At 38.1% G+C, this 14,588-nt stretch overlaps 1 protein-coding gene across 1 annotated transcript in view; it reads right to left on the reverse strand.

Moving 5' to 3' along the window:
* The window catches only part of CHRM3 (cholinergic receptor, muscarinic 3), a 559,390-nt gene that overhangs the window by 434,270 nt on the left and 110,532 nt on the right, over nt 1-14,588 (reverse strand). The window contains exon 2 of the transcript XR_001007655.1: nt 8,205-8,303. The gene's annotated coding sequence lies outside the window, so the exon portion shown is untranslated. The remainder of the gene's footprint in view (nt 1-8,204; nt 8,304-14,588) is intronic.

A 14,588-nucleotide genomic window follows, 5' to 3' on the forward strand; every position in this document is an offset into this window, starting at 1 on the left:
TTTTGTATTTTTTAGTAGAGACGGGGTTTCACCGTGTTAGCCAGAATGGTCTTGATCGCCTGACCTCATGTTCTGCCCACCTCGGCCTCCCAAAGTGCTGGGATTACAGGCGTGAGCCACTGCACCTGGCCCAGTTCAAAGAATTTTTTAATTTCCATCTTGATTTTGGTTTTGACTCAATGCTCATTCAGGAGCAGGTTAATTTGCATTGTTCTGAAAGTTCCTTTTGGAGTTGATTTCCAGTTTTATTCCACTGTGGTCTGAGAGAGTGCTTGACATAATTTCAATTTTCTTAGATCTATTGAGGCTAGTTTTATGGCCTAGCATACGGTTTATCTTGAGGAAAGTTCCATGAGCTGTTGAATAGAACGTGTATTCTGCAGTTGTTGGATAAAATGTTCTGTATATATCTGCTAAGTCCATTTGTTCCAAGCTATAGTTTAAATCCATTGTTTTTTTGTTGACTTTCTGTCTTAATGACGTGTCTAGAGCTATCAGTGCAGTATTAAAGTCCCCTACTATTATTGCGTTGCTGTGTATTTCATTTCTTAGGTCTATTAGTAATTGTTTTATGAATTTGGGAGCTCCAGTGTTAGGTGCACATATGTTTAGGATGGTGACATTTGCCTGTTGCATGAGGTCTTTTACCATTATATAATGAACCTCTTTGTCTCTTTTAACTGCTGTTGATTTCACATTTGTTTTGTCTGAAATAAGAATAGCTACCCCTGCTCGCTTTGGTGTCCATTTGCATGAAATGCCTTTTCCACCCTTTTCTTTAAGTTTCTGCTAGTCCTTATGTGTTAGGTGATTCTCCTAAGGGCAGCAGATGATTGGTGAGTTCTTGTTCATTCTGTGTTTCTCTATCTTTTAAGTGGAGCATTTAGGCCATTTACATTCAAGGTTAGTATTGAAATGTGAGGTACTGTTGCATTCGTCATGCTTTTTGTTGTCTGTGTACTTTTTGTTGTTGTTGTTTGTGGCTTTTTTTTAACATGTATTTTTGTTTCATAGGTCCTGTGTGATAGATGCTTTAAAGAGGTTCTGTTTTGATGTGTTTCCAGGATTTGTTTCAAGATTTAGAGCTCCTTTTAGCAGTTCTTGTAGTGGTGGCTTGACAGTCGCGAATTCTCTCAGCATTGGTTTGTCTGAAAAAGACTGTATCTCTCCTTCATATATGATGATTAGTTTTGCTGGATTCAAAATTCTTGGCTGATAATTGTTTTGTTTGAGGAGGATGAAGATAGGACCCCAAACCCTTCTAGCTTGTAGGGTTTCTGCTGAGAAATCTGCTGTTAATCTGACAGGTTTTCCTTTATAGGTTACCTGGTGCTTCTGTCTCAGAGCTCTTAAGATTCTTTCCTTCATCTTAGCTTTGAATAACCTGATGACAATGTGCCTAGGTGAAGATTGTTTTGTGGCTTTCTACCTCCTGATGGTCACGGTGGTGGCACCAAGTTCAAGAAGAGCACATGGGATGAGAAACGCTGTTGAATCTCTCTTTAGAAAATACAATCTTTTACTGAGCCTTGAACAACCCAGTGCCAGTCTACCTTTCCAAGTTTAACTCCAACCTCCCAGCCATTTAAAACTACTTCTTGTATCCTTGCTTATCTCCACAGTCTTTTCTTTGCTAACATACAGTAACTGTTCAATATGTGCTTACTGAATTAATCAGGTCATAAAGAACTCCTCTCTCTGCCTGAAATATCTTTTTAAACCTACTTTCAAATACGATCTCCTCTGAAAGACCAGTTCCGACTCTCCTGTTAGAAATACTCTCCCAGGCTGAATAACACTCCTTTTCTGCACCTCCTTAAAGGCATGAAATAGTACTGAATGATCTCCTAAATCCAGGAGCCAAATCCCTTCTAAATCATGGAATCACGAGAAGTAACATATCAAGCTGAGGAAACTCACCCTTTATTTCTAGTAACTTACCAACATGCACTTCTGCCTTTCCCAGCTGAAAGATCGAAGCCTTGAATGAAATTCAGTTCAAACAGTTCTCAAGCATCTTCCACATTGCTCAACACTAACAAGATTATAAAAATTAAGGTTCCTGACAGCAAGTATCTTTACATTTACTAGGAAAGGAGGACCTACATATAAAGAAGCATGCTAAATAAAACAGTGACAGCATACAACAAAGGAGGTGAAGATCAAACAAAGGATGTCAGATGTGTAGCTGCATAGTAACTTGCAAATGCCCAGAATCTAGTACTCATGTATTAAAGTTTTATTAGCTATCTGTTCCATAAAAGAATAAGAGAGAAATGATACATTTTAAACAAAAGTCTTAAAAATTTATTTACACGCAAAAGTGTATCAGGCTTTGCCAGACACCTACATTCCAGTTCGTGATGTTAAGGTAATGTCCATTACAGCTTTGAGGAACAATTTATCAATCAGTAAGAGAGACAGTTTTCTGCTAAGCTCTCAGAAAGTCTAAACTTATGGTTTATGTTTCCCTATTTTGCTTATTAATAAAGCAAAGTTGTGGTCTTCTGTAGATTCAACTACCCTTTAGAACACTTAGATTACACACACACACAAAAAGATGTAGGATTCATTATCCACAAATTTAATTTTATTTAAATCAAATTTACTTTTAATGAAATAAACTATTTTTTGCAAACTATTTTTGCAATGACTAGGTTACTTTAAAAATAAATACAGTGATCCTAAAACCCAAGAATGCATGCGAGTAACACTCATATTTAATATGGTAGGTATTTTAAAACCTCTCAATCATAGACATCTTTACAAATTGAATTATTATTCATAGTAAAAATTTGCAAGATTTTGTTTTAGTTCTACCAGGAAAATGCCTTGATATGTACTTACATATGATTAACAAAAAGTTGAATAAAGCAAATATATGATTCCCCAAATTGATAACGCTCATTATCTGTCTTCGACTATCAGTTGCACTACTAGAGCCTCAGTGTGGCTCCATTTGCAGCTCTAGGGCTGATATTGAGCTGTCATACACGGGTCTAGCCATACCAACTGGTAAATTATTGTTAGGAAGTTATTGTTATTATTATTTTAAGGGTTTATATGGGTTGGTAAATAGCTACAGATTTGCTCAGGTTTCATAATTGCTCTCTTGCCACCCAGGTGCCCTGATTCATATCCTGAAACACTGTATAACTTTCCCCTTGGAGATCTAATGAGTGACATGGCAGATCCCTGCTCCAACTCCCTAGCCATGTCCACTCTGATTTGTTGCTGTCTGTACTATCTTAACTGTTTTAAATAATTTACACATCACCCGTACTCAGTTTCTCTTTCTGATCTTCTCAAAGTATTGGCAATGGCTGCATTCCTTACCAGGTTTCACCACTGTTAGTCTGCCCTGGCTTTATACTTCATTTTACCTCTCTTTTATCACCTCTGTGAAATAGAGAGGAGGCAGGAAAGAAAAGAAAGTATAAAAAGTGGGTATAGATCTCTCAACTTTGCATTATTCTTTCAAGAGAGTAACTTGCAGATAAGGAAAGGAAGACCTTGGAACAGATAGTACAATCTGCTTCTACTTCATCCAAGTAATATGCTGGGGAAATAGATTGCTCATGAGCCAGCAAAGGAGTGAGAACATGAAACTGGCACAAAGAGAGACATGAAATCAACATCCTCAGTGTGGTATGGGGTTCAGTGACCCCCAACCTCTGGTGCTGTGCTGCCCTGTCACCCTCTGCTATTATTACTCTTCATGAAAAATTCCTTACTAATGTACTTATTGATTTACTTTTTCTTTCCAAAGCCAATTAAGCTTGAATGTATACTAATCAATCTTTTTACAGTCTCTGAAGAGCACTGAATAAAATGAGGAGTAATTGCAACATCAGGATGTGGGGTGCCTAACCCAAATGATAAAAAGAAAGGCCATGCTAAGCCTTCCCATCATCAACAACGATCTTCCAAAAATGCTGTCCCTCTTCGGCATTCCTTAGACTAACACGTGTCTCTAAATCTACTCTCCAGAAACATGGTTCTGGTTACTATTTTCAATAGATCCTACTTGGGAATATCCATGCAACTGTATTTTCTGGGTCTGTCTAGTTAATTTAGCATACATCTAACCTAAAGTACTTCTTACTATAAGCATAAGAGGTCTAGTTTAGTGTCTGTGTATGCATATACACATAAGAGGACTGGCTGAGAAAGTGAGATTTCCAAAGGCAATTGTTGAGGTAGGGAAATGCATTTGGTGGCAGCTCTCCTCAGCAGAGAACATCATAGATGCAGCCAAACAGGACCCTGACTGCAGAAAGTTAAAAACAACAAAATTCTTTTTAAGAACCTTCAGACTCTATACATATGGTAAACACATTAAACCTGTATAAAGTTATGTTCAAAATGTATCATCCATGTTGAAGAAGTACAAGGTATCAGTACAAGAAATTGCCTAAGATTAGTTCCTGGTGTAATCTGAAGATAAATGAGACAAAGGTTGTCATTGGAGATACAACCATATGATTATACACACACACACACAGTAGAATTACTGGCATACACTAGATATTTACTGTATAAATAGGTAGATGACAGCTATCTTACTATATCAGTTATTGTACAATTATCTTCTTCAGTCTTTAAAATAATCTGCAAGATAGGTATTATATACATTTAACAAATGAGGAAACTTAGATGAGAGGATTAGAGAGAGAAAATAAACTCATAAAACTGGCAAGCATAGGAATGGAATTTTACAGAGGTGATTGATTTAGCCTCTCCAAATCTTGATTTTTTTGCATGTAAAACGGGGTTCATAACATCCATCCAGTGGCCAGTTCCTGCCAGACTATACTCAGATGATACCATTATACCATTTTCATCTGGTTTGCCCCCTCAATCATTTCTGCATCTATATGTCCAAGAAAAAAAGAAACAAACAGAGAGACATCAGCTAATAAGGAGTGGTAAAAGTATTACGAAAGAGACTGACTGTCCTCAGGTCTCAACACAGCACAGACTTAAGCTTTAGATACCAGGAACAGGAATTGCTACAGAATTCCTGCTCCCTCTGGCCTCCCAATGATAGTAGGTGTGCTTTGTACCCCTTTGCCCTTGTAATTCTAGTTACTTTATAGGCTGCTAAAAGTAGGGAGAAGGAAATACGAAATGAATTCTAGAAGAGAGTATGCTTGTCTTTGAATAGAAGAAAGAAAATCAAGATGGGGTGTGCAGCAATGAACAACAACAGTAATAATAACTAACATCTACTGAGTGCTTACTAAACGCTGGGAAGTTTATAGGGATTTGATGATTTCTTCCTCACAATAGCAATTGTTATTATCATCCCCATTCTATAAGAGGAAAGCAAAGCTGACTGTTTAAGTAACTAGGGTGAGATCTCATAGCTGGTGAGGAGCAGGACCCTGTTCAAAGAGAGGCAGGTTGTCTCTCAAATGTGAACTACCTGTGCTTAAGCCACACCCGATCTCCATTCCACTATAACCTCAGAGAGCATAAATCCCACTGCAGTACAGGTCAGGAGAAGTAAACAGAAACATTTTAGGGCTTGAACTGAGAGAGTGGCTCAAAGAAGAGGTAGCTGAATTTGCACTTGAAGGACTGGAGGGAAGGACTGTAGGCTAAAAGGAAAGCTAATTAGAGGGAAGATAGATAAAGCAAGAAGTCCACACGCTGGCCTGCTCTTTCGGCATTGGCTTTTTGCCTAAGAGTTGATGCTTTAATGTGGGGAAGACCCCACACCTATATGGATTTCAGTGACCTCAATTCTAAGGATGTTGGTGTGACCCTCCTTCTCGTGGGTTTCACAACTGATGGAAACAATGACAATATTTGAAGCAACCAAACACTTGAACCCTGTAGCTAATATGTGAATTTTGAAAAATTATAAGCATAGAGTTCAAGAATTTCATTTTCCATTGGAATAAAAGCTGCGATATGAGGAAGGGACTGTCTTAGTACAGTCAGAAATGTATAATAATGGAGCACTGAAAAATGTTAAAGAATTCTTCAATACAAGGATGACTGGAAAGGAAGACCCAAAGGAACCAGGACAAATATATCATTTTTTTCCTATGAAGGAATGATTCTCTAGAGGGAGAATGAGATGAAGTACATACACCATGGAATACTATACAGCCATGAAAAGGAAATGAGGTCATGTCCTTTTCAGGGACATGGATGAAGCTGGAAGCCATCATCCTCAGCAAACTAATGCAGGAACAGAAAACCAAACACTGCATGTTCTCAGTTGTAAGTGGGAGCTGAACAATGAGAACACACGGACACAGGGAGGGGAACATCACACACTGGGGCCTATCGGGGGAAGGCTGGGTTGGGGAGAGCATCAGGGAAAAGCGCTAAGGCATGCTGGACTTAATACCTAGATGATGGGTTGATAGGTGCAGCAAACCACCAGGGCATACATTCAACTATGCGATACACCTGCACATCCTGCACATGTATTCTGGAACATAAAAAATAAATAAAAAATAAAAGCAAGCCATGTGTTAAAAAAAAAAAAAGTCTGAACTATATACACATTTTGGTAAGTTGTTTAGGTGTTTTTTATGTATGTATCTTCACACATATATCCAATATTAAGTTGCCTACTGAAGGGCACATAGTGTGGATTTGAGGTAGGAGATCGGTAGGACTTGTTTTTCGGTCACAATCCTGCTGACCAAAACAGGATTTGGTCCCTAGGAAATGAAGTGAAGAAATCAAATGGGCAGGAACCAGCAGATGGCAATGAAAGCCGTCCCTAGCTGCTCTCATTGCTCTTTAGTGTAAGACATTCCCACCAGCATCATGGCAGTTTACAAATGCCATAGCAACAACCAGGAAGTTATCACCCCATTCCACAGCCATGACCCGGAAGTTGCCGCTTCTTTCCTAGAAAGTTCTAAATAACGCATCTCTCAACTGGAATTAACCTGCCCCCTAATTTACACGTAATTAAAAGTGAATATAAGTAAGTATAAATACAGTTGCCAAGAGCCCATACATTACCAAATCTGGGCACATTGCCTGTGAGTTAGCCCTGGTCTGCAAGGAGTAGTAATGTTCAATAAAAGATTGCTGTCTCACATTACTGGCTCACCCTTGAATTCTTTCCGGTGAACTCTTTCCAGTGTACAGCCAATAATCCTCCTGGTCTAAGCCCCAATTTTGGGACCTGCCTTTCCTGCATCAGGTTCAACTGGGCAGAAATATGATTTTATCATTTGCATACAGTTTGTATTTAAGAACTATTGGTCATTATTAAAAGTCAGTGCTTTGACAAGCTGCCTTCAACTGAGCATCAATAATGCCTAGGGTCTGAATTCTCATTCTTCCTTATATGTAGTTCCAAGTAGGGGATTTTAATTTTCTGCTCAGTCAGAGCCTATTAATTAAGTACAAAACTCTTGCTTTTAACAGCCTTACTGCTTTTGAGATCCCTATTGTGTGCTTGGCAGTCTATGCAATATGTTTTAATACTATTATTTTTAAAAAGTTTTCAAGAAACGATATAAATAAATGTTCATCTTATAAATATGCGATAAGAACATCTTCCCACAGATTAATTTAGCAAATATATTTTTAGTAAAGGATGTATAATTTTTTAGAAAAATTCATCTGATAGGGTTCTGATAAAAAGTGGCAAGCTGCCAAGTGAAGCCTGGTTGATTGTGTCTAGTTTAGAAACCAAACCCACAGTTCTTCAAATAAGAACCTAGGATCTTCCAGATGGATCCTGGAGACCTGCCTGAGAACAGTTATTGGTCAACCTGTGTGGATCTGCATGAAAGGTACTAATATATCAGCAATGAATAACTTCACCAGTTGTGTATTTCTAGTATTTAATCGTACTACAAGAAACAATTCCTAAGAGTGTTTTGCTTTTAATATTAGTCTTTTCCTTGCAAAATCTTTCCCTTACTGGAAAAATACTAAATCTGTGGCCTAGTTTCAGTTCAGCTACAGTGTTAAGCTGTGTAAGTTTATTGATGTTTTTGAACCTCAGTTTCTTCACCTGTAAACAGAGGAACTTGCAATGCTAAGCTGTCAGGATTATTCTATTTCTTAAACAGTATAAGATTGAAGTTTTAGTCTTCTCAGATGAATTTTGGACAATCGAAGAGTAAGACAAAAGAATCAGCATAAGAAAGCCTTGATCACTCTGAGTTCTGATGAAAACTGGCCTGGAGAATGGGTAGATGGAGATTGATTTCACTTACCTTGTTGCAGGCAGCAATGGACAGGGCAGGTTCCCTCTGCCAGGGCAATGGTTTACACCTAAGTTCAGAACCTGGCCCAAAGCAGCCAAGTCCTTATTTCTGCAGACAGAGAAAAGAGATGGTCCCTAAGCAGAGCATGCAAGGTTATTCTGCTCACATTTCTTAGCAGCTGAGTTAGTCCTCAGCTGAGCGTGTGGGAAGAGTGAGAGAGTACAGCAAGGCCAGGAGTGTTTGAGCAAAAATGTCTCTCAGGAAATCAGGAATAGGGAAAAATCATTTTCCTCTGATTCCTGCGATATCCACTAGGAGGAAGGAGGACCAGTGTTTAGATCAGTGGGTAAATCCTATTTATATAAAGCACACTTTTGCATGGAAGTTAAAATGTTTCCTTTCCCATGAAGGCTCTCTGTGAGCAATGAAGCATTAGGTATGATAAGGATACTTTAAAGGGACCAGAAGTTGAGTTTAATATCTTACAACGTCTACCCACTATGGGAAGAACGGGGTCATAACAGAGAAAGTGGGGAAAGTTTTCGAAGGAGAAGAGCAGGAAGTTCATGAGGAAAGACAGAGCTCTCCGGGTAGGTAGGGAGGGAGGTATCTGCCGACTTTTTGGAAGTAAAAAGCAATATTGCTGGGTGGCTAGAAACATATATACAGCCAGGGCTCAAGTTTTTGTTCTGTACTTACTAGCTATGTGTGTGTGCTTCCACAAGTTATTTGACATCTTAATATCTTTGAGAGTCAGTTTCCCCATGGCCAAAATGGATCATTATACATTTTACCTCATACGGACAACTTGTGAATTACATAAATCAATACACATCATACACTGGGATTAGTGTCTGGCACATAGGAGTGTGTGAGTGTTAACTAATATGTGATGCTGTACTTGCTTCACAATAACTACTTTGAGCTCCCCTGCACGTGGCTTTCAAAACAACCCAGAAGGGTTTAGAAGGCAAAGAGTAATATTGAGTTTAAAAAGCAATAGAAACAGCACTGTTGATTGGAATGTAAATTATTATAGCCATTGCGAAAAACAGTATGGAGTTTTCTCAAAAAAAACTAAAAATAGAACTACCATATGATCCAGCAATTCCACTATGGGCTACATATCCAGAGGAAATGAAGTCAGTATGTCCAAGAGACATCCGCACTTGTAAGTTTATTGCGGCACTATTCACAATAGCCAAGATACAGAATCAACGTAATTGTCTAACAGTGTGTGAATGGCTACAGAAAATGTGATACATATATACACACACACAAATATATATATACACACATAAATATATATACACAAATATATATATACACACACAAATACACACACACACACACACAATGGAATACTATCTAGCCATGAAAAGGAATAAAATTCTGTCATTCATGGCATCATGGAGCTTGGAGAAGATTATTTTAAGTAAAATAAGCCAAGCACAGAGACATAAACACCACATGCTCTCATTCATATGTGGGAGCTAATAAAGTTAATCTCCTAGAACTACAGAATAGGACAGTGATTACTGAAGGCTGGGAGGGGTAGAAGGTGGGAAGATAGCCAGAGCTTGGTTAACAGCTATAAAAGTGCAACTAGATAGGAAGAATAAGTTGTAGTGTTCTATAGCACCGTAGGGTGACTATAATAAAACAATTTATTGTATATTTTTAAGTAGCTAGAAGAGCAGATCTAGAATGTTCCCAACACAAAGACATGATAATGTCTGATGCGATGGAAATGTTAACATGGACGGATGGATGTGGGCATTACACATTGTATAAATGCATGGAAATATCACGCTGTATCCCATTAATATGTATAATTATGATGTGTGAATTTAAAACAATAATAACGGGTCAGGCGCCACAGCTCACGCCTGACATCCCAGCACATTGGGAGGCCAAGGGGAGAAATCCCTTGAGCCCAGGAGTTTGAGACCAGCCTGGGCAACATGGCAAAACCCTGCGTCAACAAACAAATACAATAATTAGCCCACAATGGTGGTGCACATCTGTAGTCCCAGCTACTTGGGAGGCTGAAGTGGAAGCCAGCCCCAGGAGAATGAGGCTGCAGCAAGCTGTGAGGGCACCACTGCACTCCAGCCTGGGTGACAGAGTGAGACCCTGTCTCAAGTAAACATAAAATAAATAAATAATAAATACAAAATTAGCTGAGCTTGGTGGTACATGCCTGGGGTCCCAGCTACCCAGGTGGCTGAAGCAAAAGGATTGCTCGAGGCCAGTAGTTCCAGACTGCAATGAGCTATGATTGTGCTACTGACTGGAAGGCAGAGTAAGACCCCACCTCAAAAAATAAGTAGTAATAATACTAATACTAATAAAAGAAACAGAATGGATTCAATTCAAGAGATATTTACTAATCATTAGGTCTTGTGGTTGATACTGCAAGTGTAACAGTCCTTATTTCTGAGCAGCCTGTACTTCTAGTAGAGACAGACCAGTGAACAGACCATTACAGAGGAGGAGGATTCCAAGGTCTCTTGCACTGAGGCTTGACCTTTGTTTGCTCCTTTCACTTATTTCATAAATAAATTTAGAAACATTGTAACACGACTAGATCTTTCAGCCTAAGAGCACTGTTCAGCAGTGCTTAACATGTACACAACTGCCGCATGTACAGGAGACATTCGTTTACTCCTGAAGTCATACAAATGAAAACCAGAACTGCCAACTTTGAAGTCACAACCAATCAGGAATTGATGAAGCAGCAAAAGAAATACTACTTTTAGCTAACATTATGGAGCACTTACTATGTACTCATACTAAATAGTATATGCAACATTTGTTTATGTCCTTAAGCCCCCAAACTACCCTACGATACAATTACTTTCATATTTGCAGAGAGGCTAGATAACTTGCTGAAGTTCCCACAGTGAGTACGGGAAGAGCCAGCACCTGAATCCAGTCTATTGTTAACATCTGCTGTCTTTAGCACTACCCTCTATTGCATAGGAAGAGGTCAGAACAGATTATTTTTTCCTCCTTCTTCCCATGAGAACCGTCCATATACCTATCCAGAAACAAAGCCAGAACAATCCACCACCACTTATCAACAAAACATTTTCATAAGTTCTGGGCACATGCGTCAGAACATGAATATATGGTACACTAGTTCCTCAAATTTAAGAAAGCTAAACAATAAAGTAAATGGCCAAATTTCAAGTTATTTTTGGTAATAATGGCCATATATGTCCCCAAGATATACTTAAAGCCACAAAACATAGCAAAAATCATAAATTATCATTAATGAATCATCTATGACTGATATAAACAGATGAACAGCTCACTGAAGGCAAGAACTATTCTGTTCCTCTACCTGACTCATGCCTTCCACATGATAGGTACTGAAACCTTGTGGAAAATGTGTAAAGGGTTAGATGACATTCACCACAGTTATGTAAGTGATACCAAGAATGAGAAACGAAGTTGTTCCTAAATAACCCCCAATTTTGTCTTTTTCTTTTTTTTTCTTTGAGACAGAGTCTCGCCCTGTCACCCAGGCTGAAGTGCAATGGCATGATCTCAGCTCACTGCAACCTCTACCTCCCAGGTTCAAGCAATTCTCCTGCCTCAGCCTCCTGAGTAGCTGGGATTACAGGCGTGTGTCCCCACGTCCGGTTAATTTTTGTATTTTTAGTCGAGATGGGGTTTCACCATGTTGACCGAACTCCTGACCTCATGATCCGCCTGCCTTGGCCTCCCAAACTGCTGGGATTACAGGCATGAGCCATCGCGCCCGCCCCCCCAAATTTTTTCTTACTAAAAAAAAAAGACTCACAGTTTTTATCCTGCCTTTCTGTACTTGCAGAAGATCTAGGAGAAGTTTGAGAATCCATATTTGTAACCAGATTTTTATTACAAAAGTAGCATATAAATATAACTGATAACATATAGACAGGTATAAATTTTAAACCTTCCCAAATGTTCTCCTAACTTATTTTCTAGAAGGAACTACTGACACTAGTTTCTTACCAATTCTTATAGAATTTTATGCATATAAAATGCCAAACAAGTTATATAGGGGAAATCAGAACTTAAGTACAGTATATGCTGTACTTTCTTCCCTTTACATTGTGAAGATTGTCTTATACCTGTATCAACATCTACAAAACCATCTGATTCCTTTTTAATTGCTTTAATTCCACAACAGAGATTCACTATAATTCTGGCGGACCACTATTAAGGAACATTCTGGTTGTGTCCACTGCAATAGTACCTTCTGTACCTCTGCTAATACATAAGTAGGAAATCTTTCCGGGAGGGGAATTTGACTTTTAGGAGGAGTCAAAGGGTATGCACATTTCATACATACTTTTAAGTATGTATGTATGTTGGTAGATTGTATATGTGGCATTTTGCATGGTAGTTTGTTAGTAGGCAATTAGTCAAATGCTTACCCATGAGTGTGCACCCATTAATACTCTCACAAAGAGACTATGAGAGGACCCAATTACCAACACCCTTAGTATACTGGGAATTAACAAACTTGTTGATCTTTGCCAATCAGTGTGTCTTATTTTAATATTCATGTCTTTACTGAGTCATGTGGTTGAGATTTACATGACTACTGACTAGTCCTTTAAATGTGAACTGTTTATTGCCTAATTTTCTATTGGGTGGTTTGTATTTATCTCTCTTTTAAGGATATTTTTCCTTTTTTTTTTTTTTGCAATATTATCCAAGCATATTTTTGTCACTTGACTTTCTATTTTTAGTAGCACAGCTATCTTTTATAAAAAGCAATACAATTTTTCCTGTATAGATGAAGATTTATACATTTGATAGGACTCAAAAAGATGATACTATCTTGGGTTCATTTTCTTATTATCCTTGTATGCACTTCTAAATTTTTTTGTTATCTTGATTGAAAATGTGATGTAGTCAGAAAGAATTGACATTTTCACAATACCAAATCTCCCTATCTAAAAACTTGCCATTGTATTGCCAAAGATTCAACTATTTTTTTAATCTCATAGTGAAGTCTGAAGTGTTTTTTTGTTGTTGTTGGCCCTAACATGTTTCTGGCTGACCTTATTCCTAGATATTCTATACTTTTTGTTGCTATTGTACATGGAGGCTTTTCTTCCAAAATCTAAGTGCTGATTTCCTGTGTACCTTAAAACTACTAAATTCTGAACAACAATTTTTTAAGTAGACCATGCACTAAATTCTACTCTGCTTTTCATTTACTTTCAAGGGGTTTTCAGGTTTACTGAAGATTTTATCATCTGAAAATAATGATAATATTATACTCAATTTGAAAAACTAGTAATATTTTTATTAGGGGTTTCAATGTACCTAGCATGCACGAAAATCATAAAATAGCTTTGTCTTGTCTTACTTTAATGTCTTAAACAAGGGACTTTTCCTCCATATGTTTGAATCTACTGACTTCAAAAATTCTACCTATTTTGGCGATACTTCTATCAACTTTCATATGCAAGTAGAAGAAAGAATAGCATAAATATAATAAGAATTTACTCTGTTCTGCTTCAGCTTTTATTGCTTCGCTCAATTAAGTTCTATCTAGAAATTGGGATTGCAATAAATGTCAAGATCTAGGAAATTCAGTGACAAAGAGCAAATGGTTCTTCATATTTTCATTCAGTCAATATTACTGAATACAGGGATATAAAGATGAGTAACATTTGGTCCCATCATCCAGGAAGTTGTCACCTTTCAGAAGGTAGCCTTTCCATTACCATCCACAGCAGTAGACGGCAGTGCCACGGGTAATCAGAAACAAATTTTCTAGTGACGGTGATGAGGAAGCATCAGAGAGCAGACAGTTCAGAAACACAGAGGTAGGGGAAGATATTCTAAATCAGAGGCTGGTAAACTACAGCTTATGAGCCACCTGTTTTGTAAGTAAAGTTTTATTGGAACACAATCACGCTCATTCACTGACCTTGTTTGCCTACTCTCACATTACAACCACAGAGGTGAGTAGTTGCGACAGAGGTCATATGGCCTGTAAAACCTAACATATTTACTATTTGGTTCTTCAAATAAAGTTTCTCAAATCTGGTTCTAAATCATGTCACGATCAAATTCCCATAGACAGAAAACTCAACATTTTCAACTGTTCTTGTGTGTATGGGCAGGGATCAGGGGATGATGATTGAAAGGAAAAGGGACTGACAGAGGATGGGGTTTGTGGCGGTGCAAGTTGAGAGCTAAGAAAGTATGATCCCCTTGTCCCCAGAAGGCACTATGATAAATGAAGACCGAAGCAAAGGACAGACCATAGCCAGAGTAAATCCTTGAACACTGGACTCAATAGTTTAGGTTGCATCTGACAGCAAGAGAGATTTATAGATATTGCTAGAGGGCACGATCAATATAGAAACTGAGAATGAT

This window comes from Mandrillus leucophaeus, unplaced genomic scaffold, assembly GCF_000951045.1.
Source record: "Mandrillus leucophaeus isolate KB7577 unplaced genomic scaffold, Mleu.le_1.0 Scaffold466, whole genome shotgun sequence".
NCBI lineage: Eukaryota > Metazoa > Chordata > Mammalia > Primates > Cercopithecidae > Mandrillus > Mandrillus leucophaeus.